Consider the following 26,560-nt stretch of genomic DNA (forward strand, 5'->3'; position numbering starts at 1 on the left):
CCTTGGGTCCGTGGAGGGATGCCGGAAGTATGTGGGATTGCTGGAATGCTGACAGTGTGAGAGCAGATAAGGGTGGGATGAGGCATCTCCTGGCACCCAGCCCATCCATCTGCTTCTCAGAGGGGAGAGGAGCTCGGGTCAGGACTCAGGGAGTCTCATGCCAGCTCCATCTCTCCCTCGTTGGATGACCTTAGACCTCAGACCTCTGTTGGCCTCACTTTCCCTGTCTCTAAAATGGGGACACTGCTGGGTCTTCCTCAGCAACCAGTAGGTGGCCCTGATGGGCACAAAAGCCACTCTGGGGAGGTGGGAGGGGCAGTGGGGGCACTGAGGCAGTTGTCAGTGGGAGTAGCCCCAGCAGGGCACTGGCGAAGGCTCCTGTGGCTCCCTGGGGACAGAGGAGCTGACTGGTATCGGACACTGTCCCCTATGGTGGAGCTGCAGACACTGCCTTGGGCAGCAGAGCCCATTCCTAGGGTCTCCATCTCCGTGTAAACCAGAGGATGGGTAACACCCCAATGAGTTGCCTCATCTCCCCATGTCACTGAATGGTGACTGTCCTCCAGGGGCTTGTCTGGACACCCTTCTGTCCTTGGTCCTCACCTCGACTCTATTCCAGAGCCCTGCCGGGGTCACCTTCCATCCCACCACCATTTCCTACCTGGGACCCGCGTGGCCATATGACCTTGTCCCCCGCCCGCTCCGACCCCCCTCCACCCAGCATCTGGACAAAGCTTCTAAAGTGGCAACAAGGCTTTGTCCCTGCAGCTCGCAGGGTTCCCAGCCCCCGGGGTAGAGGGCAAGGCCCTGACAAGGTCTGCGAGCCCCGGCGGGGCCAGGGGCTGACTCACGGCGCCAGCCCCGTCTCTGGTGCAGGCCAGCTCGCTGCGGGACCAGGCCGTCTCAGCCGGATGAGGGGGCTGCTCTATCCCCCTCTGGGTCACGTGCACATTCCCCACTCCTCCCACCCATCCGCCGCAGAGGGAGGCCGCCTGGGGTGCCTGGTGTGTATGGAACCCTCGAGACTGTTAATGTGACCCAGAAAGAGATGATGCGACGTGAACAAGTGAATGGTACCTCAGTGCTCCTCCTTCCTCAAAGAAAGGTGTGTCCGAGCTCCTGCCCACGAGGGGCCAGCCCCCCGCATGGGCCACGGACGTCAGGATCCATCCAGAAGCAGTGAGTCCTTCTCTGGGTGGGAATCAAGGGGGGGTCACACTCTGCTGGCACTTGGGATGAGGTCCCAGAGGTCTGTGCTGCCCTCGCACTGTCCCCACCTTGGCCGGTGGGCCTGCTGGTCCTTCTCCCCGAGCTCTGCCCCACCCAGGCCCTTGTCTGTGCTGTCGTCTCCCCCCAGGGTGGTCTTTTCCGCTCCCCTCACTGCTCTTTCTTTCCTTTGGTTCTAAGCTTCAAGGTCACCTTGTCGGCGAGGACTTGCCGTCCACCCTGAGCAGCTGCTGGGACGTCCCTGACTCGGCCGGCTGCCTCCTGCGCAGCAAACAAACGCAGCTGACGGGCGTTTAGGCTCATGGCTGTCTGTTCTCTTGTCAGTGCTGGTTCCTCTTGGGGACAGGGACTGGCTCCTCTTGTCCCCTTGGTGGGCCGGTGGACATTGCGTGGAGGAATCCAGGGCTGGACCCCTGGCTTCACTCTTCCCTCCCAGCCTGGCCGCCTTGTAAGGAGACGTCTATTCTCTGGGGAGAGGGACTGTCGGGGTGACAGCCACTGCTGGAGCCGGTGCAGGGGGAAGAGAGAGGAGCATCCGGGTCAGGCGGCTCCGGCCAGGCGGCAGGGACACAGACGTGCCTGAGGCAGGCCACCGATGCCACCAGCAGCCCGGCGTGAACTCGAACACCAGGGGAATGGCTTCTGTGAGGTTGTGAGCCCCAGGGCCCCCGGGCCAAGCAGTGCTCGGCCGAGAGGGCAGACTTTTGGGAGGAGGTTTGGGAGGCCATGGGATCAGGGTGTGAGCAGGCTCTTGGCGGTAGCAACTTGTCCGTGCACTAATGCAGCGCTCGCAAACACTCACTGGGCCTCCTGGCCAGCGCCAAGGGAACCCTGCCTGAGGGGCGGGGTCAGCAGCATTCCAGCTGTCTTGACTCTGAGGAGGGCAGAAGGGTGTGTCTGAAACCCCCAACCACGACCCCCACACTGCTCCAGCCGGTCCCTGCCCTGGGCGCTCCGGGTGCCTGCTGGGTGCCTCTGCCCTGGGGGCTGCTGGGGACTGTGAGTTAGGAGGACACCATGCTCCACCTCCAGTGTCAGGGACTTCTTTGTGATGATGACCAAGGCCCGCCACTGTCCCCTTCATTCTCACGTTGGAAACTTCCTAGGTGCGGTGACAAGGAGGACGATGCCAAGTGCTGTCACCTTCATCCTCATGCACCGGGGACTTCCTGTGCACACGCCCAGCCTCATTCATTCATCAGGACCACTCCACGGGGGCAGCTACGAAAAATCCCCATTTAACAAATGAGGAAACTGAGGCCCAGGGAAGCCCAACGACTTGCCCAGGTCTACGTGCCTACCCTGTCCTTCCTGGATCTCCTCGCCCCTGCCCGTCTCCTCCCCCTCTTCTCTCTCCCATTTCTCCCCTTCTCTTCTTGACGAGAAAATTCTTTATTCAATGCCCACCATCTATTCAATGCCCACCGTGTGCAGGTGTCAGCCAGGTGTTGAGAACTCCTAAGATGACTGAGGCCCTCCTGGGCCCTTCCTCAGCTTATTACAGGCCTGAATGACAAGCAGGCTTGCCCCAGGCCAGCCCTGACCCATTGGCTTGGCTCCCGGGAGACGGTGTGGGTGGGGCCATGAGGCAGAATGTGGCTGGGGCAACTGTGCTGCCATCCATTAGTGATGTCTGCCGGGCAGGTCGGCGTGGAACTGGGGTGACTGTGCTGTCTACCTGCTGTCTACTCTCCACCAGGAGAGTCTCTCAAACGCATGCACCAGAGCTGGGTACCTTGCTCCCAACCAATCCAGCATCCTTCTCTCCATTTTCAGATGAGAACGCAGAGGCTAAGGCCTCACAGCGCACCGGTGGCAGGGCCAGACTCTGAGCCCAGGCTCCACGGGCCCCGTCCCCTGTGGCGTCATGCTTCCACACCCTGTTCCCCTCTTCTCTTGCTTTGGCTGCCAGGGAGCTCAGAACGAAGAGTCGTAGAGCTTGCTCTAGAATGCCACATTATCCTGGACTTTGGGGCCTCCTGTCACACTCCCTCCTTGGGTCTCTTTACCCTCCCTGCTGGGCCTCCTGTGGAGCAGGCCGGACATAAGTTATCAACTATAAATAAAACCAAGACTTCCGCTCTGGCTCTCACTTGAGGTTTCTGGTGCATTTTTTTCAGGTCCTTAACGAGGGGGGGGGAGGTAGACTCCTAGCGGAAGATGACATCAGCATCAGCTGGCCCCGGGGGTGGGGGGTGCAGGCCCCTGCCCTGCAGGTCCGCGTGGGCCCTGAATGCCCCCATTATGAGGGGGAACCTCATTACACAAGTCCCGCTGCACAGTGGGATTCAAACGGCGTTTTGTGGTCCCTGCTCTTTGCAGCAGAGCGCACATAGGCAGCTGCGGTCACCGGTCACCGGCTTCCTCTGCTGCTGCCGCCCTGGCGCCCGGCCAGCCCAGGGACCACCCCTTCCACCATGAGTCAGTTTCATTCTTAACTCTGACTCAGGGCCCTTTAAAGGGACAGCAGATCTGATTTGTCTGGGCAAGGAGAAGGAGGCAGCGGGGGATTTCTTCCTGGGGAGAGAATGGAGTGGGGGGGGGCAGTCAGGAGCAAGCTTGGAGGGCTCTTTGGCAAGATCTCCGGAGCTGGGCGAGCATTCCTGCCCCCCCTCCCCCCAGCATGGAGGGGGTTTCCTGCCGGCTCCCAGGGAGAGAAGGCTGTGATTTCCCCCAAAGCTGACTCTCTGCAGGATGGGAACCCCCGGGCATTTGGCAACCTTGCTTTTGGCTTGACCAGATACTCTGCCCAAGCTTGGACCCAGAAGGCCAACAGAACCGAGCAAACCACCCCTCTGCGCGGCCTTGTTCTCCTCACAGCGTCTTTCCACAGTTCCTAGGACATCCCGAGCTGCCTCCCAGACAGACAGCTCTTCCTGTCGCCGGAAGGCGCGTCCCCTGCCTTTAGAGGGTTCTCGTCTCTTCCTTTGGGGCTCGCGACCTGTCACCTGCTATGGGGTTCTCCTGCCAGCTCCTCTAAGAGCGGGTGGCTCTCTCCCTTGTAGCCCGAAGGGCAACCCACAACTTCATTCGGTTTGTCTTTATGTTAACTGGTTCCCCACTGGAGAAGGTCCGTGGGCAGCGACCACTGTGTGTCTTGTGCGCAGCACAAGCCCCGGCACATAGTAGGTGCTCAATACAACTGTGCTGGCTGAATGGGTGAAGGACTGTCAGGGTTCCCTCATCGCCGCCCCTTGTCCAGGGCCCCAGAGAGGCAAATGTGGGGTGGCCCTACCCTGCTCAAACGGGGTGCAAAGGGACAGAAGACCCCCAGAGTGGCAGACAGGCCAAGGTTACTTGAGTCCGAGGGGCCCCTGTGGGGACCAGGCCTACAATTCCGACGTTGGGGCGAGTCTCAGTTCAAGGTCTTAGGAGACCCAGGAAGCATTTCTCTCTGTTTTGTTTCTGATCTGACTCACACTGAGATGCTGAAGTTCCCCTTTTTGTCAGTGCTTCTCCGGAGGTTACAGAGTGGTTTAGGCGAGGCCGGCAGGAAGCCAGGCCATGTTTCATTCACAAAAAACCAGGACCCGCCTGGTTCCCCTGTCCTGCCCTTCACAGGTTTGCAGGGGCAGGTGGGGTGCTGGGGTGGGGTTTAAGAAGCCCCACTGAGTACGTCTACATGGCCCATGTTCCTCTCTCTCTCTCTCTCTCTCTCTCTCCAGACTCCTGGCTCACCCTCCCCGGGGTCTGGGGCAGGGACGGGAGCCCAGGACTGGCCATGGAGGACTTGTTCCTCGCCTGGGGACTGACTGGTGTTTGTCCCAGGGCCCAGGGAAGGGGTTGTAACCAGACCCCGTGCTGATGGGCCTGTTGATCTCTGTGACTCCCACCTCCCAGGCTGGGATGGATCCGAGGATGAAGGAAGATAAAGGAATAGGAAGAAATGGATGCCTTTAGGGCACAGACTCAGTCCTAAGCCCAGCCGCTGTCTCCTCCTGGGAGACCCAGGGGCCTCCCTTACTCTTCACCGGTAGCTGGTCCTGGGGCCCCTCAGTGCTGATGACTTTGGTGTGATCTCTGGAGGCACCGGGGGCAGACCCCCCAGGGGTAAGGAGACATCAGCCGGGGGAAGGGGTGGAGGCGAGGCGGGGCAGGGGTGGGGCTGCAGGCAGAGGGGGCGGTCTGCTCAGAGGCTCAGGAACAAGACAACCGCGAGCTGAGGGCCAGAGCACCACCAGGGCAGCCCGGAGGAGCGCTGGGGTGGGGGCCCAGGGTCGGCGCCCAGCTAACCTGGCCAGCCAAGCTCGGTGCTGCCTTGGTGCTCTGGGTAGGTGAGGAGGGGCTGCCTGGGCAGGGAGCCTGGCAGGGGGAGCAAGCCCACTCCTCCTGCCGAGTCCCTGCTGAGTTCCACTCCTGCTGCCGGGGGGAGGGGGTCGGGGGCACAGTGAGGACGCTCCCAGGCCTGGTGGGCAGGGTGGCCGAGATCATCAGCAGAAGGTAACCTGAGACCCTGAACCTCGGTCAGTTTGGAAAGAGCGAAGGCAGGGCCCAAGAGAAAGACCTCAGGTGGCAGGCCCGGCCCCTGGCACCCGGGGCGGGGCTCCCTCTCCGGGGTGGGGCAGCGCCCCGGGGCTCTCCCTGAAGATGTCTCAGTATCTCCCTCGTCCGCAGGCTCTAGTGGCTCTGGATCCCAGAGGAACGGGGTGCGGCCCTCAGTCTCCTTTGCAGCCGAGGGGGCGGGTCCCACTCTGGGCATGGCCACACTGGTCCTCAATGGCATTTCCAGGCCCCCTCTGTCATCCGTGGCCATTTGTTACCCGTCGGAGACTACTTCAGTCAGCTTGTTTGTGTCTCACAGTTAATAACACAAAATGACAATTCAGCAGAGAAAAGAAGAGGAGGCAGTTGACCCTCAGAAGTCACGTGCAGGGCGTGGATGGAGCAGGAAGGTGCTGGATGTCACCATGGAACCTCAGGTCTGCGGCACCTTCTGGACCACTCGAGAGGATGTCGTGCCTCAATGGCGGGTGGGACAGGCTTGCCTCCCTGCACCCCTGAGGAGACCGAGGCTCCAGCACTAGTCTCGTCCAGCGTCCCACAGGGCTGTGTAGTCCAGTGCGCCCTTCACGGCCCCCCTGACCCCCACCCCCAGCCACAGCTGCTGAGGGCACTTTGAAATGCAGAAGCTGGAAGGTATTATTACGAGTATAAAAACCCAGCCAATTATGGTTTTATGAGGCTGAGCTGCCCATCTGGAATTCCCTCTTACCCAGCAATCTCCAAGTGCTGGGCTGGTCCGGAATTAATTACGCCCCACAGCCGAGGACCACAGACTGCCCCTGGACGCACTGGGAAGGGGCAGGCTGGGGCCCCGCAAGAGGCAACAGGCATCGCTCATGCTCCCTGCTGTCCGGAGCCTGGGGCCCAGGCCTCCTCCTGGCCAGCTGGCTGGACAGTGGGGAGCTTGGGGGCCTCTGCCTCCCCCAACCAGGTGAGGGATGAAAGTCAGCAGTGGCAGGAACAAGACCAGATTGATAAGGTGGGAGGGAGTGGGCAGTTCTGCCTGGCCTAGAGTTTCTTGAGTCCAGATCCCATCTGTCCCTTGTGACTGTTCACTCCTGAAAGTCATGGGCCATTACCTGAGTCATGGGGACTGTGGAGATGGACAAGGTTTGATGTCTGGGGAGCAGGAGTAGGGCATAAAAGATGGGGGGGAGTAGCCATAGGACCTGCTATTTTGTCAAGGCTTACTAAGCTTGAGTCAGTGAATAAATAATGGATGGATGAGTGGTCAGATTGTTATGCAAAAAGACTAATGACCGACAAATGTGTGGTGCAAGGGAGGATAGATGAGTGAATAGATAAGTGGATAGATGGATGGGTGGCCATGTGGATTGGTGGATGGGTGGATGGAAGGATGAATGGATGGGTCGGTGGGTGGGTGGATGGATGGATGGGTGGATAGGTGGATGGATGGATAGGTGGATAGGTGGATAGATGGGTGGATGGATGGGTGGATGGATGGGTGGATGGATGGATGAGTGAATGGATGGATGGATGGGTAGATGGATGGGTGGATGGATGAATGAATGGATGGATGAGTGAATGGATGGATGGGTGGGTGGATGGATGGATCAATGAGTGAATGGATGGATGGATGGACAGATGTAGAGAACGGAGCCTGAATGAGCACAGGATGAAAGTATGTGTTCAGATGCTGAGGTCATAGCCAGGCTGCAAGGAAGAGCTCACATTGGATGGATGGGGAGACAGATGATGGACAGATGGATAGACGGATTGGTGGGTTTATAGACAGTGAGATAAACATCTGGAGAAGGAAATGTGGACAATGTGAAACGATTCTGGTGGAGATCCTGGGCGGGTTGAGCGGGTCCTGAGCAGAATTCTGGCTTACCTGGTATGATGCCCGAGTCCTCCACCAACTGGGCTGCCGCCCGGGGAAACCACTGATCTCAGCCAGAGCCGGAGGCTGCATCCTGCTCTTCACTAGGCTCTGCCGGCCCCTTGCCCTTGGTTAGTCCCCTCCACTCCAGGCCTTGTTTTCCTTGGCTGTACCGCGAAGAGCTGCGGAATGAGAGGGGCTACTAAGGAGGACAGGAGAGGTTTCTGGGTATTCCAGAGGAGGGGTAGCTGCCTAGCTCCCCTCCCCTCCTGCTCACAGGTCCTTCCGGCTTCTTCCCTGGGCTCAGTCTAGGAACCTGACATGTACCTTCTTCCCCACCGTTCTCCAAGCATCTGTGCGAGAAGCCATGCCAAGAGAGGGGAGAGGGGAACTGGCCCCTGCCCCGGTGGGTGAGTGAGGGCTACTGTGGCCACAGATGGCTGCTCAGCTGGCCCCTGGCCGGCTCCAGGCTGAGTCACCCTGAGTCACTACTGCTACTTCCTACCACACATTCCTTCATTCACAGAGTGTCTCATTCCTAAGGCCACCTCCCTGGAATCTCTTCGGACAGCGGCCAAGCATGTAGGGGGGGAGGGAGTAGTTTGCTTGTCCCAGATGAATGGGACAAGGGCTTGGCCCCTGGAACCCTGGCAGGAAGAAAAGGCTGGACAGTTCACCTGTCTCCTGCACTCTACTTATTCATTCATTCATCCATTCATTCCCTACATACTTGTACACATTCAGTCTGCCTGGCACTGTGCCAGCCCCGCAGAAGCACCCCGCCCCCCCCTCACCCACACTCTGTGGATCTTGCTCAAGGAGGGGAGGCCATTGCCTGAATGCCATCCTGGTTTAACAGCTTAGAAAACAAACGTCCCTCCCTCGGTGACACTCTGTATCTCAACATGGATACATTTGTTTTGTGCTTGAAATCCCCCTAATGTGTGTGTGTGTGTGTGTGTGTGTGTGTATGTTTGTATTAATGATTCTCTTTAAACCTCAAAGGGAACTCTGAGACAGTCTTACCCCTGACCATTCTCCATAAGAGGTGGGGTCAGCGTCCACGGCGCGCCGAGGACGGGCTGTGCCCTGTTCGGACTCCCAAGGTGACAAAAGGGAGTTCAGCTCCTGAGAGTTTGATAGAAATGACAGTCCTGACCGTTGCTGATGGATGTGGTGAGTGGGCATGGGTCATGAGTTTTCTCTGAGAAGATTTTATTAACGTTTCACAAGAATTTAGGAAGGTACCTCAAGGTTGGAGAAATTTCCTTTGTGCCCCTTGACCAGGAAGAACCTGCCCACGTTATGCCCAGAAGATACGGGTTCGGAGTGATAGAGAAGCAAGAACAGAGGCCCGTGAGTTAGGACTCCTGGGTCTGTGTGCAGCCAGTGACCTTCTGTGTGACCTTTGGCAGCTCCTTGACTCCCTGGACTCTCTCTGCTTCATCGGGAGGGAGGCCGTGTGGACAGAGGTTAAGAACACAGGCTCCGGGCGCGGGCTGCCCCTTTTTAGCTGTGTGTCCTTAGCTGCAGGTGGTCTCCACAGCTCTGTACACAGAAGAGATCTGGAATGTCAGAGCTGGGAAGGCAGCGGGGTTCCATCTCACAGGTGGGAAGACGGAGACCCAGTTCCTAGTTCCACAGGAAGCGATGTGGAGGGGGCGTGGCTAGGAGATCCGGAATGTTGGTATTCCCAGCACCGCGCAGCGCATGCGCGGGGGGCCTCTCCACAGGGAACTTGCTCAGAAGAAACGCACCATCTTCAAAATGGCCTTGGCTCCACGGAAGGCGGGCCACGTGGCAATGGGTATTACCAGGCCTCGGCCTCCAGGGGAGTCAGCGCACCGGGTGGCGGCTGGGAAATTGGGAGCCCCTCCCAACTTCCTTAGGCCTGAAAATGAACCCCACCAGCCAGACAGCAGTTTACGGTGATGCTGATGGTGGTCGGGCCCCTGCCCCTCATGTGCCTGGCTCTTCCCAGGCCGGGCCTGCATCCAACTTATCTGCATAATTTACCAGCCGCAACAGGTACCACCACTGTCTCTGTTCCTGCTGTTTCTCCCCTCCACAAGTGGCACCAGAGTGTCTTTGGACACGTTTGGGGTTCAGTTGAAGAGAAAGTGAGCGGGGTGCCCCTGGGTTCGGGTTTCTGAGAGATGTGCGTGGTCTATAGACGTGTCTGGGCGTAGTTGAGGCGTTGTGGGCTGCCCTGGCGCAGGAAGGGTGCTCAAGGGACCCTGGCCCTGGAACTCACCCCGCACTGCGCCGTGAAGACAGAGTCAGGGCTGCAGTACACGTGTCGGGGGCTCAGCACCGGCAGTGTCGGGGGACGGCGGCGGAGGAGGGTCGGAGACGTGGGCGGCCTAGAGTCGGAGTTCTTCCAGCCCGCGGAGGGAGAGGCGCCGCGCGGAGGGAGAGGCATGGCGCGGAGCTCTGTCCGCGCGCTAGCTAGCTCTGCGTGCATGGCAGGCCGCACAGCGCAGGCGGGGGCACCCGGAGCTGAGAGGGAAGGGAACTCTCCCGCGTGCACAGAAAGACGCCAGGAGCTCGGGTCAACTCTGCTCCTGTTGCTGGGTGAGCTCAGGACTGGGGTCAGCCTAGGATTTCTCAATCCAAGTAACGTGTCGGGATGAGGACCGCTGACCGCTGAGCCCTCTCCACAAACCGCTGGCGTGCTTGTTGTTGCAGGAAGCTCTTCCTTCCCTTTAGGGGAGCAGCTGCAGGGGTGCAGGGCCAGCTTCCCGGTGCTGCCAGGAAGTGAGCTGCGAGGCCAGAGGTCACAGCAACAGCTGCATGCGCGGGCTCAGAGGCCAGGGACCCCCACCCCCTGCCCCAGAGCCGGACCCCTTGGCAAGGGGCTGTGTCTCCTACAACCTGCGGTCTCTGCTGTCCCTCTGGTTCCAAGACCTAAGGAACCCAGCTAGCCAGACCCAGCAGGGACAGGGACTGGACCTGGCCGGAGTCGGCAGGAGGAGGGAGCTTCCTCCGGGTCCTCCTGTTGGGGCCACATGATCCCCAAACCCACCTTGGCTCAAATCGGCCACAGCACCAGGCCCGGCTCGGAAGCCACCGCTGTCCTGGCGACAGAGCCTCCTTCACTCCGCCCGGCTGTCGCAACCCCTCTGCCTGGGCCTCAGTGACTGTCGCTGTTCCCTGCGTATTAGCATTATTTTAATCAGTTGCTGGCCAGACTGCTGTCACTGCCCGAGTGTATAACCCGTACCAGGAATACCTGGAAGCGCTTTACGGGTTCGGGCCCACCGCATCCACTCAGCATTCTGAGCCTGACCACTTCTTACCGCCTCCCCGTCCCCTCTGGCCCAAGCTGCCCTGGGTTCCTGCAGAGGACCTCTGTGCCCTTCGATCCCTCCCTTGGCCCCTAAGGCCAAGCGAGTGACCTTGCCAAAGTCCGAGCCTTGTCCCGCTCTTCCTCTGCATGTTCCGAACGGCTCTATCTCAGGAAATGGCAGAGACAGGGTCTTCACCAGAACTGCCACCCGCCCGCCCCTGCCCTTCTCTCACTTCATGCTCCCTCATTCTTCGACTCTAGCCACAGAGATGGCCTCTCTGCTGCTCCTCAAGATGGGCAGGCAGCCTCCTACCCCAGGACTTTTGCACTTGCTCTGCTTTCTGGGAAACTCTTTTGCAGACCCCCCACAAGGTGCGCTTCCTGCTCTCCTTCAGGTCCGCTCAGTCAGCCTCCCCAGCCCCTTATTTACTGTCACCTCCTGACATTTTGTAGCACTCAGCTCGATCTGACATGCTGAACGATTTGTGTATTTATGCCTCTTTCTCTACCCAGGAGGTTGGCAGCTTGGCAGTAGGGGGCTTGGCTATTTTGTTAACTACTTTATCCTCCACGCCTATAACCAGGCTCGGTACAGAGGAGGTGCTCAGAAGTTCTGTTGAGTGAATGAGAGACTGTCCCTACAGGACGGGTCATATTGCTCCTTACGTGTTACATGTGGAGAAACCGCAGGTTGTGAAGATGGGTGACATGCCTGAGGTCCCCCTGTTCCTGCATGGATTTGAACCAGACTTTGTGAGACAGTGAGTCCTGGCTTTCAGCCAAGGCTCCCACTGCCTCCCGCGCAATATGGAGGTGCCCCACCTGGCGGGGGAGGTGGACACCACCAGGCAGCGCCCAGGGTACGAGCTGCTCCGGGAGTGCCCAGTGGAAGGAGCAGGGGGGACTTGTCTCAGAGCAGAAGCATCTGGGATGAATTTGAGGAGATGGCAGGGAGAAGGCCTGGCTTAGCTGGTGGTGCAGGGAGTGGGAAGAACATTCTGGGAGGGGGAACAGCATGTGCGAAGGCAGCAAGCAGGGATATCAGGGCAGGCTTGGGAATTGCCCCATTGGGCTTGACTGGAGGTCACATGGAGGTGGGTAGTGTTCGGGACCCCAGGACAGGGCCTAGAGGATGGCCGAGGGGTGGCAAGATGCACAGCAGGGGGCCTCCTAGGCCAACAGGAGCAGCCAGAAGTCAATGTGGAAGCCAGTGAGAGCAGGAGGTGGCGTTTGCAAGTTCTCGGTTGAAAGACTTCTCTTGCGACAGGTACAGGGTGCAGCAGACGGTGAGCTGGGGTGAGGCAGCGGCCTGGGAGACACAGCAGGAAGGGCCAGCGGCTGGAGAGCAGACGACGGAGCAGAGGGAGAGAAGCAGTGGGGTTCAGCGTGGGAGTCAGGGTGTCCCCGGGATTGTGGCTGGAAGGCTGGATGCAAGAAGGGGACTTGGGGGGAAGGGAGGTGAAGAGGGGGGTTCAGTTGGGGGTGTGCTGAGGCTTTGTTGCTTACGAGTCTCTCCAGGGCAAAGGAGAGCCTTGGGCTGCACGGTCAGCAGTTCTGAGGCCAGGGAGAGGCCTTGGCCGGAGAAAAAGATCTGGGGGTCCTAGTGCTCCCACGCAGTGGGCGACTTCAGCACGGAGGAGGTGGAGTTCCTCCAGAAGAGGAAGAAAGAGGCTGCTGCTGCGGCTCGAGGCGGGTCTGGCTGCTGTCGGGCCCTCCTGGCTGCAACACCTGTCGTCCACGGGCAGAGTTGCAGCGTCCTGCCTGCTCTGGCCCGTTCTGACGCAGGAGGCCAGCCTGGGCTGGGAGCGTCCCGAGCGATCTTGGCTGCTGCCACCTATGTCACAGTGTCGATGGCCAAGGTGGATTGGATATTATTTTGGAGCATTAAAAAAAAAAAAAGTATAGATTTTGGAATCTTGCCAATGACTCAAGAGGAAAACAGCCGAGAGGATTGTGTTGTCAAGGGAACATTCCGCCTGCATCCTCTTGGAAAACCACAAACAGGGCAGGAAAGAACCTGTGGGCGGGCCGGGGGGTCGTGGAGGCCTGGGTCCCTTCCCAGCTTTGCTGGCAGCAGCGTTCTGTGTGACCCTGGGACAAAACGTGACAGTGACCACCAGTCACGGCGTCTCACAGCCGCACTCTCCCCTCTGACCGGCCGATCCGGCTCCCGGCCGCCCACTCCCTGTCGCCAGGGGCTGCTTAAGGGCCCCTCAACCCTACACACCCTAAGCCAGACCGGTGAGCACCTTCTCCTCCACGGCGCTGCCCATCTCAGGGAACGAGGTCAAGCCCCGCACGTGGCTGTCACCTCCCCCTCCCCCGTACATCCTTTCAAAGCCTGTCCGGGAGTCCTGTCCGTGGTGGCTCTCAGACCGGCTCTGACTCTTCCTCCTCCCAGCATCCCGGCCTCCTTCCCTGAATCTCAGATCCGCCACCTTCTCTGGATCTCCTCTGTGGCCTTTGTCCTCTGCTCTGCCATCCTGCCGTCCCCGGCAGGTGTCCTCCCTCCGTCCCCACACGCACCCGCGGATGCTCTTCCCTCCCTAGAGTGGAAGCGTCCAGGTCGAGTCCGCTGCCCAGCCTTCCTGCAGTTTCCACACCTGGGAGGAGACCGCGGGAGATAAGCAGGGATAAGCCTGCAGTCCCCGTGCCCAGGAATTCAAGTCTACTGGCACGTGAGCGTCAGAATAGCGCAGAATGGACAGGACGGGAGGTGTGGGGTCCAGCCCCGGGGGGACCGGAGCCTGGGGACAGCCTCCAAAGGGACAGCGACATTAGAGCTGGGCCTCGGACGAGTGGGGGTCCAGGCCGTGGGGACGGGCGAGGGACCCCAGGCAGGGAAAGTGTGTCCTGGGCTCCTCGGGATGGCACTTGGGGAGGTGGCTGTGTCTCCACCAGCTCCGAGCCCACCCAGGATGACGCCGAAGATGTCATGCTGACATTTATTGATGCTGCCCGTGCGCCAGGCCCTGGGTAGTTCTGGACAGGAACTCACCAGTGGGTCTAGCAGTCCAGTTAAGTTTGCAGAGGTAGAACCGGAGGCTCAGAGAGGTTCTGTGACAGGCTCACGGCCACACAGCGAGTAAGGGGCGACGTTGGGTGGCCTGACTCCAGGGCTGGGGCACGGACGGGGGAGGGCAGGGTCTGGTGTACAGGGGTGGGGGACGTGGCGGCTCCCGGTGCCGCTCACCGAGCCGTGGCTCGAGCACTGGTAGAGGGTCTCTTCCCTTCATCAGCCCGGGGTCGGTGGCCCCTGAGGACCCCAGCCTTGGGACTGGAGGGTTTGCTGCTCCACGCTGGGGCCTTCACGCCCATTGCCTGCCTCCTCCTGCAGCCGCCGTGTGTCCATGAAATCAATGACATTCCCAGGTGCATGCACCTCCAGGACCGGAACCCGAGTCCGTCTGGTTCCAAGTCCAGCAGCCGCTCCAGAGTGGCCGCAGGGGTCACCGCCTGCCTCCAGGGGTCGCCGCCTGTGCTGGCTAAGCTTTCCTCTATCCTCGACCTTTCTGAGGGTGAAGGCCCCCTGCTCTTCGGGACCACCCAGTGATGTAGGCGCCGTCATTATCCCCCTCCCACGGACCTGGAAACCGAGTCACCACTCTCCAGGTCCTCACTGCTCGGCGGGCAAGGGGCCGCCCTGGCACGTGACCCAGGACAGCCTGCTCTCAGCCAGGACGTGCCTTCTCCCTGGAGAGAAAACGAGAGCTGGGAGGATTCTGTCCTTCTGTCTTCGTTTCCTCCGCAGAGCTGAGAGGAAGGAACCCGATGTTTATTGAGCACCTACTATGGGCTGGCCCATCGCACACCATTACTCCGCAAGGTTAAAATTCTCAATTGCCTTGTATGGGCAAGACACGGGACTCAAGGAGACAGAACTTGGCTTGGGGTCACCTAGTGGGGGCAAGAGGTGGGGAGGCAAGATTCACTGGCCTGGGACCCCCGAGTCCCCGCTGGAGATGCCCAGAGAAGCGGGGGCCCCTCCAGGGGGAGCTGGTCCCACTCCAGCGGCCTCCCCTCCTCTCCCCCTGCCTGCCCCCGGGGAGAATTAAGTGGTGAACGTTTTCAAAGTCGACTGTCAGAAGAAAATGGTTGGAGGAAGGAAATGTGCAATTAGGAGCTTCAGAGTAATTTCCACCGTGTGGTTGGAGCTCGACTATAAACACTCAGGACGGAGAAGACGTGGCTTGTCCCCTGGTTGGGGTTCTTGCCAGCTCCGCTGGGCCTCAGGACAGCGGGAGGGCCAGGCGGGGCGGCGGGGGGCAGCGGTTGGGCGGCCGGCCTCGGACCAGGGAGGCCCTGGAGGCTGTGGGAATCTCCCGTTCCCAAGGGAGGCTTCTTCCAGCACAATGTGCTGGCTTTACGGAAAGGAAATATTAACATTATAATTATAATTCTGTGTATTTAATTAAGTTATTAAACAGGCCTGGCCCGCAGGAGAGAGCGAGAGAGAAAAATACTTCAGTTTCATTCTAATTGTTTCTCCCAGGATGTAATTAGAGACTTTTTAAAGGAATCAAAGCCAGAAAAGGCGGCTGGCTCTACCGGGCCTGTGTCTGGGTCTGAGGCCTGGAGTCTGGGGTCTGGGGTTCGGGATCTGGAGTCTGGGATCTGGGGTCTGGGGTTCGGGGTCCGGGATCTGGAGTCTGGGATCTGGAGTCCGAGGTCTGGGGTCTGGGGACCAGGGTCTGGGGAGCAGGGTCCAGGCCTGTGTCTGGGTCTGAGGCCTGGAGTCTGGGATCCGGGATCTGGGGTCTGGGATCCGGAATCTGGAGTCTGGGATCCGGGATCTGGGGTCTGGGATCTGGAGTCTGGGATCCGGGATCTGGAGTCTGGGATCCGGGATCTGGAGTCTGGGATCCGGGGTCTGGGATCTGGAATCTGGAGTCTGGGATCCGGGATCTGGAGTCTGGGATCCGGGATCTGGAGTCTGGGATCTGGGATCTGGAGTCTGGGATCCGGGGTCTGGGGTCCGGGGACCAGGGTCCAGGCCTGTGTCTGGGATCTGAGCCTGTGTCTGGGATCTGGGACAGAGGTCCACACCAGGGTCGAAGCCTGGGGTCTGGGCCGAGTAAGGGGGCAGGGCTGGCCCCAGTCAGAGGAGGCCATGCTCTGAGAACACAGGGGCCGTGAGGGCAGGGAGTTGGGCCTCTGGGTGCCCTGACGCCTGGCATGTCATCGGTGCTCAAGACCCTGTTATGGAACGAGTGCCTGGTGGCCCGTGAACGGGGCCAGGGAGTGACCACCGCCGCTGCTGCCCTGGGGCCTCTCTGCAGAGATCTCTCCCAGGAGAGACAGGGCGGCTCTGGCTGGGCTCAGCCGGGACCCCCATGGGGCACGCTGCTCCGGCCTGCCTGCAGGCAGCACAGGGGTCCTCCTGTCTGTGGGGGACTGGGCCCTGCTGCTGGTTATCCATCCTGACCTTCCCTCCTCCTGCAGTCCCTGCTCCGGCCACTGGTATCTGATGACCAGGGAAAACAATGTCACCCTGGTGACATTGAGGCCAACATTCTTCTAAGCCCCCAGCCCCTGTTGTAGCCACAGACCCCTGTGTCCCCTGAAGGGGCCGGGTTTTAAGGGTCTGGCACATCGGGTCTCTGAGGGTCTGGTGAGTGAAAGCCCCTCCCTCCAGACCCCCCACTCCGGGCCCTCTGAGGATCCTCCGTGGGGGCGGGGGGGGGGGGCGGGTGTCCAGGGAGCGGCAGGCCCAGAGCGGGCCCCAGATCCAGCTCTGAGCTCCCCCGGCCGACAGCCACCCCCAGGCTCCGTGCAGAACCTCCCGTCGGACGGGAAGTGTCTTGTTCCAGCTGGCACGGCCTTATCGAACAGTCAGGCTTTGTAAGTGCGGACAGCTGCGGTGAAGGGGCTGGCCCTGCTGCACTGGGGGGGGGGGGGGCTGCGGGGCGGGGTTTGGAAGCTGAGGAGGGGGAGGCCCCGGCCAGCAGCGCCGCCTACGTGGGTGGGCGAGTCGGGAGCACGAAGATTTGGTTCAGCAGAGCCTTCCGGAAAGCTGGTCACTCAGACGGGTGCTGGGATGTGAGGCCTAACTGGGAAGTGACCGTAAAGGGAAAGAGAACACGCGTGGCATGGAGAAGATTGGAGGAGCTAGGTCTGTCCCCCAGGCCCCTCTCTCCCCCAGCGCAGAAAGAGCCACCCTGTGACGGGTGACACTGAGGGAGCCACAAAACGAATGATTTTGGAGGAAAAGGAGGGTGTGAGGACACTTTCTATACATAGCCATCTATCCATCCACCCTTTCATCCATCCACCCTTTCATCCATCCATCCATCCATCCATCCATCATCTATCCACCCATCCACCCATCCATACATCCATCCATCCATCCATCCATCATCTATCCACCCATCCACCCATTTATTCATCCATCCATCCACCCACTTACCCATCCATCCATCCATCCACCCATCATCTATCCACCCATCCACCCACTTACTCATCCATCCATCCATTCATCCATCCATCATTCATCCGCCCATCCACCCACTTACCCATCCATCCATCCATCCATCCATCCATCATCCATCCATCATCCATCCACCCATCCACCCACTTATCCATCCATCCATCCATTCATCCATCCATCATTCATCCGCCCATCCACCCACTTATCCATCCATCCATCCATCCATCCATCCATCCATCCATCCATCCATCATTCATTCATCCGCCATCCACCCACTTATCCATCCATCCATCCATCCATCCATCTATCCACCCATCCACCCACTCATCCTTCCATCTATCACCCATCCACCCCTCTATTCACCCGTCCACCCATTCAACCACCCATCCATTCACCCATCTACCCATCCATTCATTCATCCACCCACCCATCCTGGTTCCCAGGTGTTTAGCCTGAGCGACTGAGAAAATGATGAGTCATTAGCAGAGCCCAGGATGACTCTGGGGGGAAAAAAATGGGTTCAAAGAACAGATGGGCACACACCTCAGTTTAAACACATGGGGTCTGGGGTCAGAGAAACCCAGTTTGACTCTTGTTCTTACCACGTTCTATACCATCTTTGTGTTGGTCACAGAATGTTTGTCTCTAAGGCCTCACCTGGAAAATGGGGCTTGTTCCTTCATGGGATGCTGTGGCGATCGATGTAATATGTGTAGTTAGCAAAGTGCTTGCACGAGGTGTCTGTACGAGGTCAGAGTGCAGGTAAAGACATGATTAATTGTGGCCTGCTCCGTGGACGGGGAGTTCCTCACTCTCATCTCAGCCTCTGGCCGTGCTGCTGCTCCCACGGTGGGCTTGGATGGAGTACACCGTCAGCACCGCCCAGGACCACCAAGCCATCCTTCCAGAATGAAGCCGGAGAAACTTCAGTTAGAATGGGGTTCCCAGTTCCACAAGCAAGGGGCAGAGCCAGAAGGCCAGCCTAGTGACAGCATGGCAGCCCCATGGCACAGTGACATCTGTGGGCTTCAGAGTCCCAGAGATTTGGATTCAAGTTCTTCCTCTTCCTGCTCCTCACTCACTGTGCAGCCTTGGAAGGGGGGCACCACCTCCTCTCTCTGAACCCCAGTTCCATCCCGAGTTCCACCACACAGTCAGCAAGAGACAGAATGCGTGGCCCCCAGCACTGACCCCAGCTTCCAGCGGCCGCTGCGGTGCCCGTGAGGAGGCCAGTCCCCAGCTTCCCCGGTCTGCTCCTGGGCGAATCGCTGCTGAGTCACGGTTCACAGGCTCCCAAAGTAGAAACCTAGTCAGATCCCGAAGAATGTCAGCCCCAGTGACTCACGAGGATTTCCTCCCCACAGGGTCGCAGGCCCTTGGGATCAGTTCAGCCCTCTAGGGGAGGCATCGCAAAGCCCTGAGTGGAACGCTGGGTTCCGGCCACAGAAGAGCTGGGTCTGGGCCCGGCTGCCGGGAGAGGGTGCCCACGAGGAAAGTCTGGTTCAGCCAGCTTTCCTTCCTGGGTTGGGTTCACAGTTCCTGGCTGAGAACAGCTGAGAACTAGGGCTCCATGACAGCTCGCCTGGCAGAAGGTGGTAGTGATGTTTTTGTTGTTATAGTACTAGTGGTGGTGGGGTGTTTTCTTTTGTTGTTGTTTTGGGGTGAAAGAAGGGGGAGACAGTGAAGCAGACTCCCACATGTGACCCAACCAGAATCCACTGGGCAACCCCATCTGGGGCCGATGCTTGAGCACTGAGCTATTTTTAGTGCCTGAGGCTGATGTGCTCCAACGGAGCTATCCTCAGTACCAGGGGCCATGCTTGAACCAATTGAGCCACTGGCTGCCAGGGGAGGAAAATTTTGAACACTTTCTCTCCCCCTTCATGTGGCTTTGAGGGGGGCTGTCAATCTTAGAACCCCATGTCCCCCGGTCACAATAGTGGGTGTGTGACCCAGGCTGGGGCAAGCAGAGGTCTCCCTGGAGCTTTGCCAACAGGGGGCGCTGTCATTTGGCTCAGGACTCACAAAGCTGCCTGGAGTCACCAGCCGCCATTCACTTTTTTGTACCCAAAAAGGGTACTCGTCCACAGTGGAAAGCCTAAGGATAACGAGCTAAGAGACCCAGAGACGAGAGGAATTGAGAGAAGAGGGTGAGAGGGGAAGAGAAAGGAAGTACTGGTGGCAAAAACAACCCCAGAAACCCTGCTTAAGCACCTGGATCCAGCTCTACCTGAAGATAGCTGCTCCACTCCCGAAACTCCCAGTTCCATGGGCCACAGAGTGACCTCTGGGAATGTGAGCTGGGTGTCTGTATTTTGCAAACTGAAGCGCCCTTCCCTACACCGCTGACCTCCTCAGTCTCCTAGACTCCCCAGACCCTTTCCGTAAGAGCTGGCTTCCCGAACCCCAGCTACACCGCTGGGACACTGTGTGCCTGTCCCTGGGACAGCGGGTCCTGCCGGCGTCCCCCACAGTGGCTTCTGGGCAGGCATGTGCCGAGAAGTGGCCAGGCCGAGGGCTTGGCTCCTGGCTACCCACGGCTGGCAGTGCGGGCTGGACCTTGTCCTCTGGATCCAAGAAGCAGGGGACACTGCCTGTTCCCATGCACAAGGCACCTTGCGTGAGTCCAGCCGCTGAGATTATGGATGCTGGAGGCTCATGTACCCTCACCTCTCCCCCACTGTGCGCAGAGGAGGAAACTGCAGCTCAGAGATGGGCAGTGACTTGGCAAAAATCACACAGCTCTGAGTGACCGAGCAGTGACTGGAATCCGGGTCTCCCCTCCTCCAGATGGGCCCCTTCTTCAGCTCCAGCTTTGGACACAACGTGTCCTGCTTTGAGGAAACATCAATCTGCTTTCTGTCACTCTAGCGCAGTGGTTCTCAAAGTGTGCGCCAGGGTACATTGGTACACCCTAGAAGATTTCCAGGTGCGCCCAATGGCATTCCAGAGAAATATGAGCCTGTTGGGGACCAAAAAACCAACAGGGTTTTTGGAGTTTAGATTTTGGGGGGACAGAGGTGTGGGGAATTGGCTGTAAGCTGACAGTCTGCCCAACCCCCCACCTCACTTGCCTGATTAGGTTGCAAAAGGCTGTTAAGCTGTGGTGTTGGATTGTTTACACTACCCCCCATGTTCCCCGGAAAGACTGGAGGCAAGTTTCTTCTATCCTTTGTTTGGTGTCAAGTTAAGATGATATGTATGGTGGGGGTTTTCTGCACTCAACATAATTAAGAGTAAAAAGAGAGCAATTCTTCAATGTATTGATGAGGAAATGAGAGTTTGCCTTTCAAATATCTGCCCAAATATTGAAGAAATCGTTAGGACACATCAGGCTCATGTTTCCCATAAACACAAGAATGAAAATATTTACATTGGCGCCGGGACCTGCTGAATTTACTAAATCTTACTAAGAATGTATCTATATATATAAAAAAATAACTTTTTTGTCATTTTTTTATTTTTAACCCCTTTTTTATTCTAAAAAGCATAACTCAAAAAATGTAACATAAAAATATTTTTTAATGTCAGAATAAATTTAATTTTGTCATTTATTTCATTTATTTACCATAAAACCACGCTTGAACTTTATATATTTTTTCCGTAATATTTGACTTAATTATTATAACGTATTTTCAGAAATTTGTATATAGTGGGCCTGCAATTATTTGTAGGATTTCAAATGCGCCCCGACTTCAAAAAGTTTGAGAACCACTGCTGTAGAACGTTTGTACTTTCTAGAATTTTATATAAGTTGCATCATATATACTGCTCACAAAAATTAGGGGATATTTCAAAATGAATATGAAGCAATTAAAAAAAAGAGTTTGGTTATTTTTACTAAACAAGAACATCAGAAAAGCAAACGACAAGTTAAAGAAAATTGTTTGATTATGCAAATGAGATGCAAAACCAACTTTTATTTCATTGGTGAAAATGCACTACACAAAAGGCCGAAAGGACTGGAGTATCTGCACGTTCTCTGATCCCCTAATTTTTGTGAGCAGTGTGGTACGTGCTCTTATTTTGCCCAGATTCTTTTGCATGGCGTAACTATTTTGAGATTCATCTATGTCATTGGTTGTATAAACAGTTCGTTCCTTTTTTACGACTGAGTCACAGTCTGCTATATGGATGGGTTCTGGTTTGTTATTATAGCTGTTTGCCCATTCATGGACATTCAGATTGCTTCAGGTTTGGATGTGTTACAAATAAAAACTGCTACAAATGTTTGCTTATAGGTTTCTGTGTGAACACACGCTTTCACTTCTCTTAGGCCTGTGATGGTGAACCTTTTTATAAAAACCACCCACTTTTGCAGTGCTGGTCAACCTAGTCCCTCCCGCCCACTAGTGGGCGTTCCAGCTTTCATGGTGGGCAGTAGCAGAGCAACCAAATGGCACCGCGATTGGCCCACCATGAAAGCTGGAACGCCCACTAGTGGGCGGGAGGGACCAGGTTGACTATCACTGAAAAGTGGGCGGTTTTTATAAAAAGGGTCACCATCACGGTTTTAGGCGAATGCCTAGGAGTGAAAGGACCAACTTATATCTGATGCGAACATCTAACTTTGGACAATACGGACATTTTGTGTTCCCACCATCAGCGGACAAGAGTTCCAGCTTCTCCACATCCTTGCCAACACTTGGCATTGTGGGATTTTAATTTAGACATTCTAACAAGTGCATACACTATCTTATTGTGGTTTTGATTTGCATTTCCCTAATGACAAATGAGATTGAGCCTCATTTCAGGAGCTCATTTGCCATCCCTGTCTTTTTTTTTTTTTTAATGTGAGAGGAAGGGAGATAGAAAGACAGACTCCTGCATGTGCCCTGACCAGGGTCCATCAGGTGACCCCTGCCTGGGGCCAATGCTCTGCCCATCTAGGGCTGATGCTCGATACTGACAACTAAGCTATTTTTAGCACCTGAGGCAGAGGCTCGATGGAGCCATCTTTAGTGCCCAGGGCCAACTTGCTCCAATCAAGCCATGGCTATGGGAAGGGAAAGGAGAGAGAGAGAAGCAAGTGGCATGGAGTCACGTGCCCCATGTGCTCCTCTGGGTCTGCTCTTGACTCGGAGCCAGCAGCGAGACTGCCGGAGGTTGTGTGCTTCTGCTGCGTTCCCTCTGCTGCAACACACCCTGGATTCCTGTGTTGATGACTATGGGGCGCGTCCAGTACTCCCGTGTAGGAGTGGTTTTATTTTTTTTATTTGGGTTTTCTGTGGATGTATGTTTTCCTTTCTTTGGGGCATATCGTTATCAGTATATTCAAACTTATAAGCAACCGCCAAATTATTCCACAGTGGTTGCACAATGTCACAGGCTCCCCGTCAGTGTCAGAGAGTGCCGGGTGACCTGTATCCTTGCCAACCCTTGGGTGTGCCCATCTTCAGTATGAGACGTTGTCTGGCTGTGAAGCGGTGTCTCCCGGCGGTTTTAATGAGATTTCCCAGATTCCTGACGATAACGGGCAGCATCTCAGGTCTCCTCTGGCCAGATGGGTAGCTCCTTTGGTAGCGTGTAAGCTCGTGTTCGTTGCCTCTGGTTTCACTGGCTTGTGTGTCTTATGGCTGAGTGGTAAGAGTCCTTTGTATGTTCTGATTAAGACTCCCTGGGCAGAGAGGCAAACATCCCCTCTCAGTCTGTGATTGGCCTTTTTAGTGTTCTTTATCATGTTTTTTGTTTGTTTGTTTGTTTTTTGTATTTTTCTTAAGTTGGAAACAAGGAGGCAGTCAGACAGACTCCCGCATGCGCCTGACTGGGATCCACCCGGCATGCCCACCAGGGGGCGATGCTCTGCCCATCTGGGGCGTCACTCGGTCGCAACCAGAGCCATTCTAGCGCCTGAGGCAGAGGCCACAGAGCCATCCTCAGCGCCCGGGCCAACTTTGCTCCAGTGGAGCCTTGGCTGCAGGAGGGGAAGAGAGAGACAGAGAGGAAGGAGAGGGGGAAGGGTGGAGAAGCAGATGGGTGCTTCTCCTGTGTGCCCTGGCCGGGAATCGAACCTGGGACTCCTGCACACCAGGCCGACGCTCTACCACTGAGCCAACCGGCCAGGGCCTGTCATGGTTTTTGAAGTTCAGGTATGTCAATTTTGGTGAAGTCAACTGATTACTTTTTTTACTTTTGTGGTTAATGCTCTCTGTCCTGCGACGGCTTTCTTGGCTCATGAGTCATCTTGTGGTTAGTTTTCATTGACTGCTTTCTTCTTTACTATGGGTCACATTTTCCTGTTTCTTTCTTTTTTTCTTCACAGCTACTGATTTTTTTGCTGTGCACCGTTCTTTCTGAGCGGTTTGTTCTGGGGACGCTCTGGCCTCCTTCTCTGTGCTGGAGACTCCTGGTTTGTGTCCTGGTGGGTAGCTCTGTCTCTCTCTTTGCCCTGAGCCGATCTGTACTTGACTTCATGGTTTGCGGGCCGGTTTGGGGGAGGGGGCGTCCTGGGTGTTCCCAAGCCCCTGACTGGGGAGCTTCGCCTCCCACACTGTGTCTGGAGATCCCGTCAGGGCCTGTGTTCGGTTTGTCAGAGGGAGTTTAAGGTGGGTCTTGCGTGAGGATGCCGCCCTTACTCCCAGGCACGCCTTCTTGGCAGTCAGCTGGAGGTCCGGGAGTCAGTAGGGCTCTGCGCCCTGCCTGGACCATGTCCCCTGACGTTGCTCAACCTCTGAAGTCACACTCTATCCCCAGCTCTGAAGACCCTCGTCTCCTTGGCTCGGTGGGGCCACGTGATTTCCGAGGACCCCTGCTTGCTGAGTCATGGCAGGAATCGCCCCCCACCCCCACCCCCAGAGTCTGGGGCTGCTGGAGCTCCCTCCCGAGCTTCCCCTCACTCGAGACCACGATCACGCACGGCTGGCTATTCCGCGCCTGTCAAGAGGTGCCTCCAACCTGTCGCCCAGGTGTCTGACTGTCCATGGTGGGAGGGCCCGCCTAGAGCTTTCTAACAGACCTGCTGGACGCTATGTAGAACTGAGAGCCAAAGCCAGCCTCTCCAACAGGTCATCTGCTTCTCTCCACGGGGGCAAGAGTGAGGGGTGGACAGCAGGCCAGACGTGACTCCAGGCTAGCATCAGGCCTGACGGTGGCCCCCCAATGTAGGAGGAGCCAAGCACAGCGCCCGGCACACGGAAGGAGTGTCATGACAGTGTCCCCCACCCGAGAGACCACCAGTGTGGTGCCTGACGACGGGTTCCTCTGCATCCCACTGGGGCCAGAGCACAGGTGGCCCAGCCCCTTAGGGCTTCCCCTGCTGGTCTCAGGATGCATCCTGGGGGTACTCACCTCGAGCTTCGACTGCGAGGAGCTCCCAGTGACACTGCACCCACCCCTCGCCCATAAGTGTGACATCGATACACAGCCCTTTCCTGGTCACTGTGTTGTGGGACACAGAGGCTCCCGTAACCCAGGAGGAAAGCACGACCTGATCTCCCTCCCTCAGAGAAGGGTATGGAGCCCCAGAGAGGGACCAACGGAAGCAACGCCAGGGTCACCAAACTGCTCACCTTTCCACTGCTCCGTGTAGCCTTTTTAATAGTGTGTATATACTTTTAGAGCTGCCCCATAGTATCATTCCATCCATCCACCCATCCACCCATCCATCATCTATCCATCCACCATCCATCCATCCATCCATCCATCCATCCATCATCCATCCACCCATCATCCATCATTCATCCATCCATTATCCATCATCCATCCATTATCCATCATCCATCCATCCATCATCCATCCATCCATCCATCCATCCATCATCCATCATCCATCCACCTATCCATCCATCCATCCATCATCCATCCATCCACCCACTCACCTGTCCATTCGTCCATCCATCCGTCCATCCATCCATCCATCATCCATCCATTTATCCATCCATCCGTCCACCCATCATCCATCCATTTATCCATCCATCCATCCACCCATCATCCATCCATTTATCCATCCATCCGTCCACCCATCATCCATCCATCCATCCATCCATCCACCCATCCATCCATCCATCCATCCACCCATCCCTTCATTCGTGTTGGGGAAAAACTGGTTACGACTGCTCCCACCCAGCCTCTGCCTCCCCCTCCTCCTGAAGGGGCTTCCACTGTACATACTGGGAGGAGGTTTCTGTCCTCCCAGTGTTGGAGTGGTGGACCTCCTGGGATGCAGATTCAGAATGGAAAGTTGCTCTGGAGAGGGAGGAAGGTGGGGGGGCACGATGTGTTCAGAAAGGGGCTGTGGGAACTGCTGAGCACACTGGGGCAGCTCTGCGGGCCCTTCCTGGGGTCCGAGAAGCACAAAGAACCAACCGGAGATATTCTGAAATTAGCTATGAGTTTCCGGACTGGCACAAGCACTATTTGCTCCCGACCCAATCATCCTTCCAACCATTTCTAATCCATTGCCTCCCAGTACAGAGCACAAGAGCCGATCACCCATCACCCTTCTTCCCAGACCTCTTACCCATGGGGGTGGCCATGCGACCCATTTCTGGCCGTAAGCAGAAGTCTTGTGGGAACTTCTGGGAAAGTTTTTTGTCATTATTGTTCTTGTTAACATTCTTGACTTTAAAAGATGAAAAGACAAATACAACTAGCACTGTTCTTCCTTTTTCTTCCTATCTTAAAGGTGGAGGTGATGGCCAGAGCTGTGGCAGCTCTCTTGCAGCCATGAGGTAACAAGCAGGAAAGGCAAGCAAAGAGAAGTTCAGAGACGCAGCCACAGAACCAGCCAGGCTTCTTGTGTGAGAACAGAATAACCCAGTGGTGGTCAACCTGGTCCCTACCGCCCACTAGGGGGTCCACCAGCTTTCATGGAGGGTGGTAGTGGAGCAACCAAAGTATAAATAAAAAGATTTAACTATAGTAAGTTGTTTTATAAAGATTTATTCTGCCAAGCTTAACAAAGATCCGACATAAAGTACTTGGTAAGTAATTATTATTATATGCTTTAACTTGCTGTAACTCTGCTTTATAAATTTTATAAAGTAAAGTTACTTCCCTACTTTATAAATCACCATGAGTGTGGAATCGTTGGGCAGTTAGAAAATTTTACTACTAACAGAGATACAAAAGTGGGAGGTAGGTATAAAAAGGTTGACTAACCCTGGAATAACCCCTGTTGTTTTTTTATTTTTTATTTTTTATTTTTCTAAAGCTGGAAACAGGCAGTCAGACAGACTCCCACATGTGCCCGACCTGGATCCACCCGGCACGCCCACCAGGGGGTGATGCCCTGCCCATCCGGGGCCTCGCTCTGTTGCAACCAGAGTCACTCT

General features: G+C 56.7%; 1 long non-coding RNA gene across 1 annotated transcript; it reads left to right on the top strand.

Moving 5' to 3' along the window:
• The first annotated feature begins 1,589 nt into the window (after nucleotides 1-1,589).
• Nucleotides 1,590-3,240, top strand: LOC136320929 (uncharacterized). Its single transcript, XR_010728388.1, has 3 exons — nucleotides 1,590-1,876; nucleotides 2,334-2,514; nucleotides 3,004-3,240. It is a non-coding gene; the product is annotated as an uncharacterized lncRNA (long non-coding RNA).
• The last annotated feature ends 23,320 nt before the right edge of the window (nucleotides 3,241-26,560 follow it).

The sequence above is a fragment of the Saccopteryx bilineata genome, chromosome 1 (assembly GCF_036850765.1).
Source record: "Saccopteryx bilineata isolate mSacBil1 chromosome 1, mSacBil1_pri_phased_curated, whole genome shotgun sequence".
Lineage (NCBI taxonomy): Eukaryota > Metazoa > Chordata > Mammalia > Chiroptera > Emballonuridae > Saccopteryx > Saccopteryx bilineata.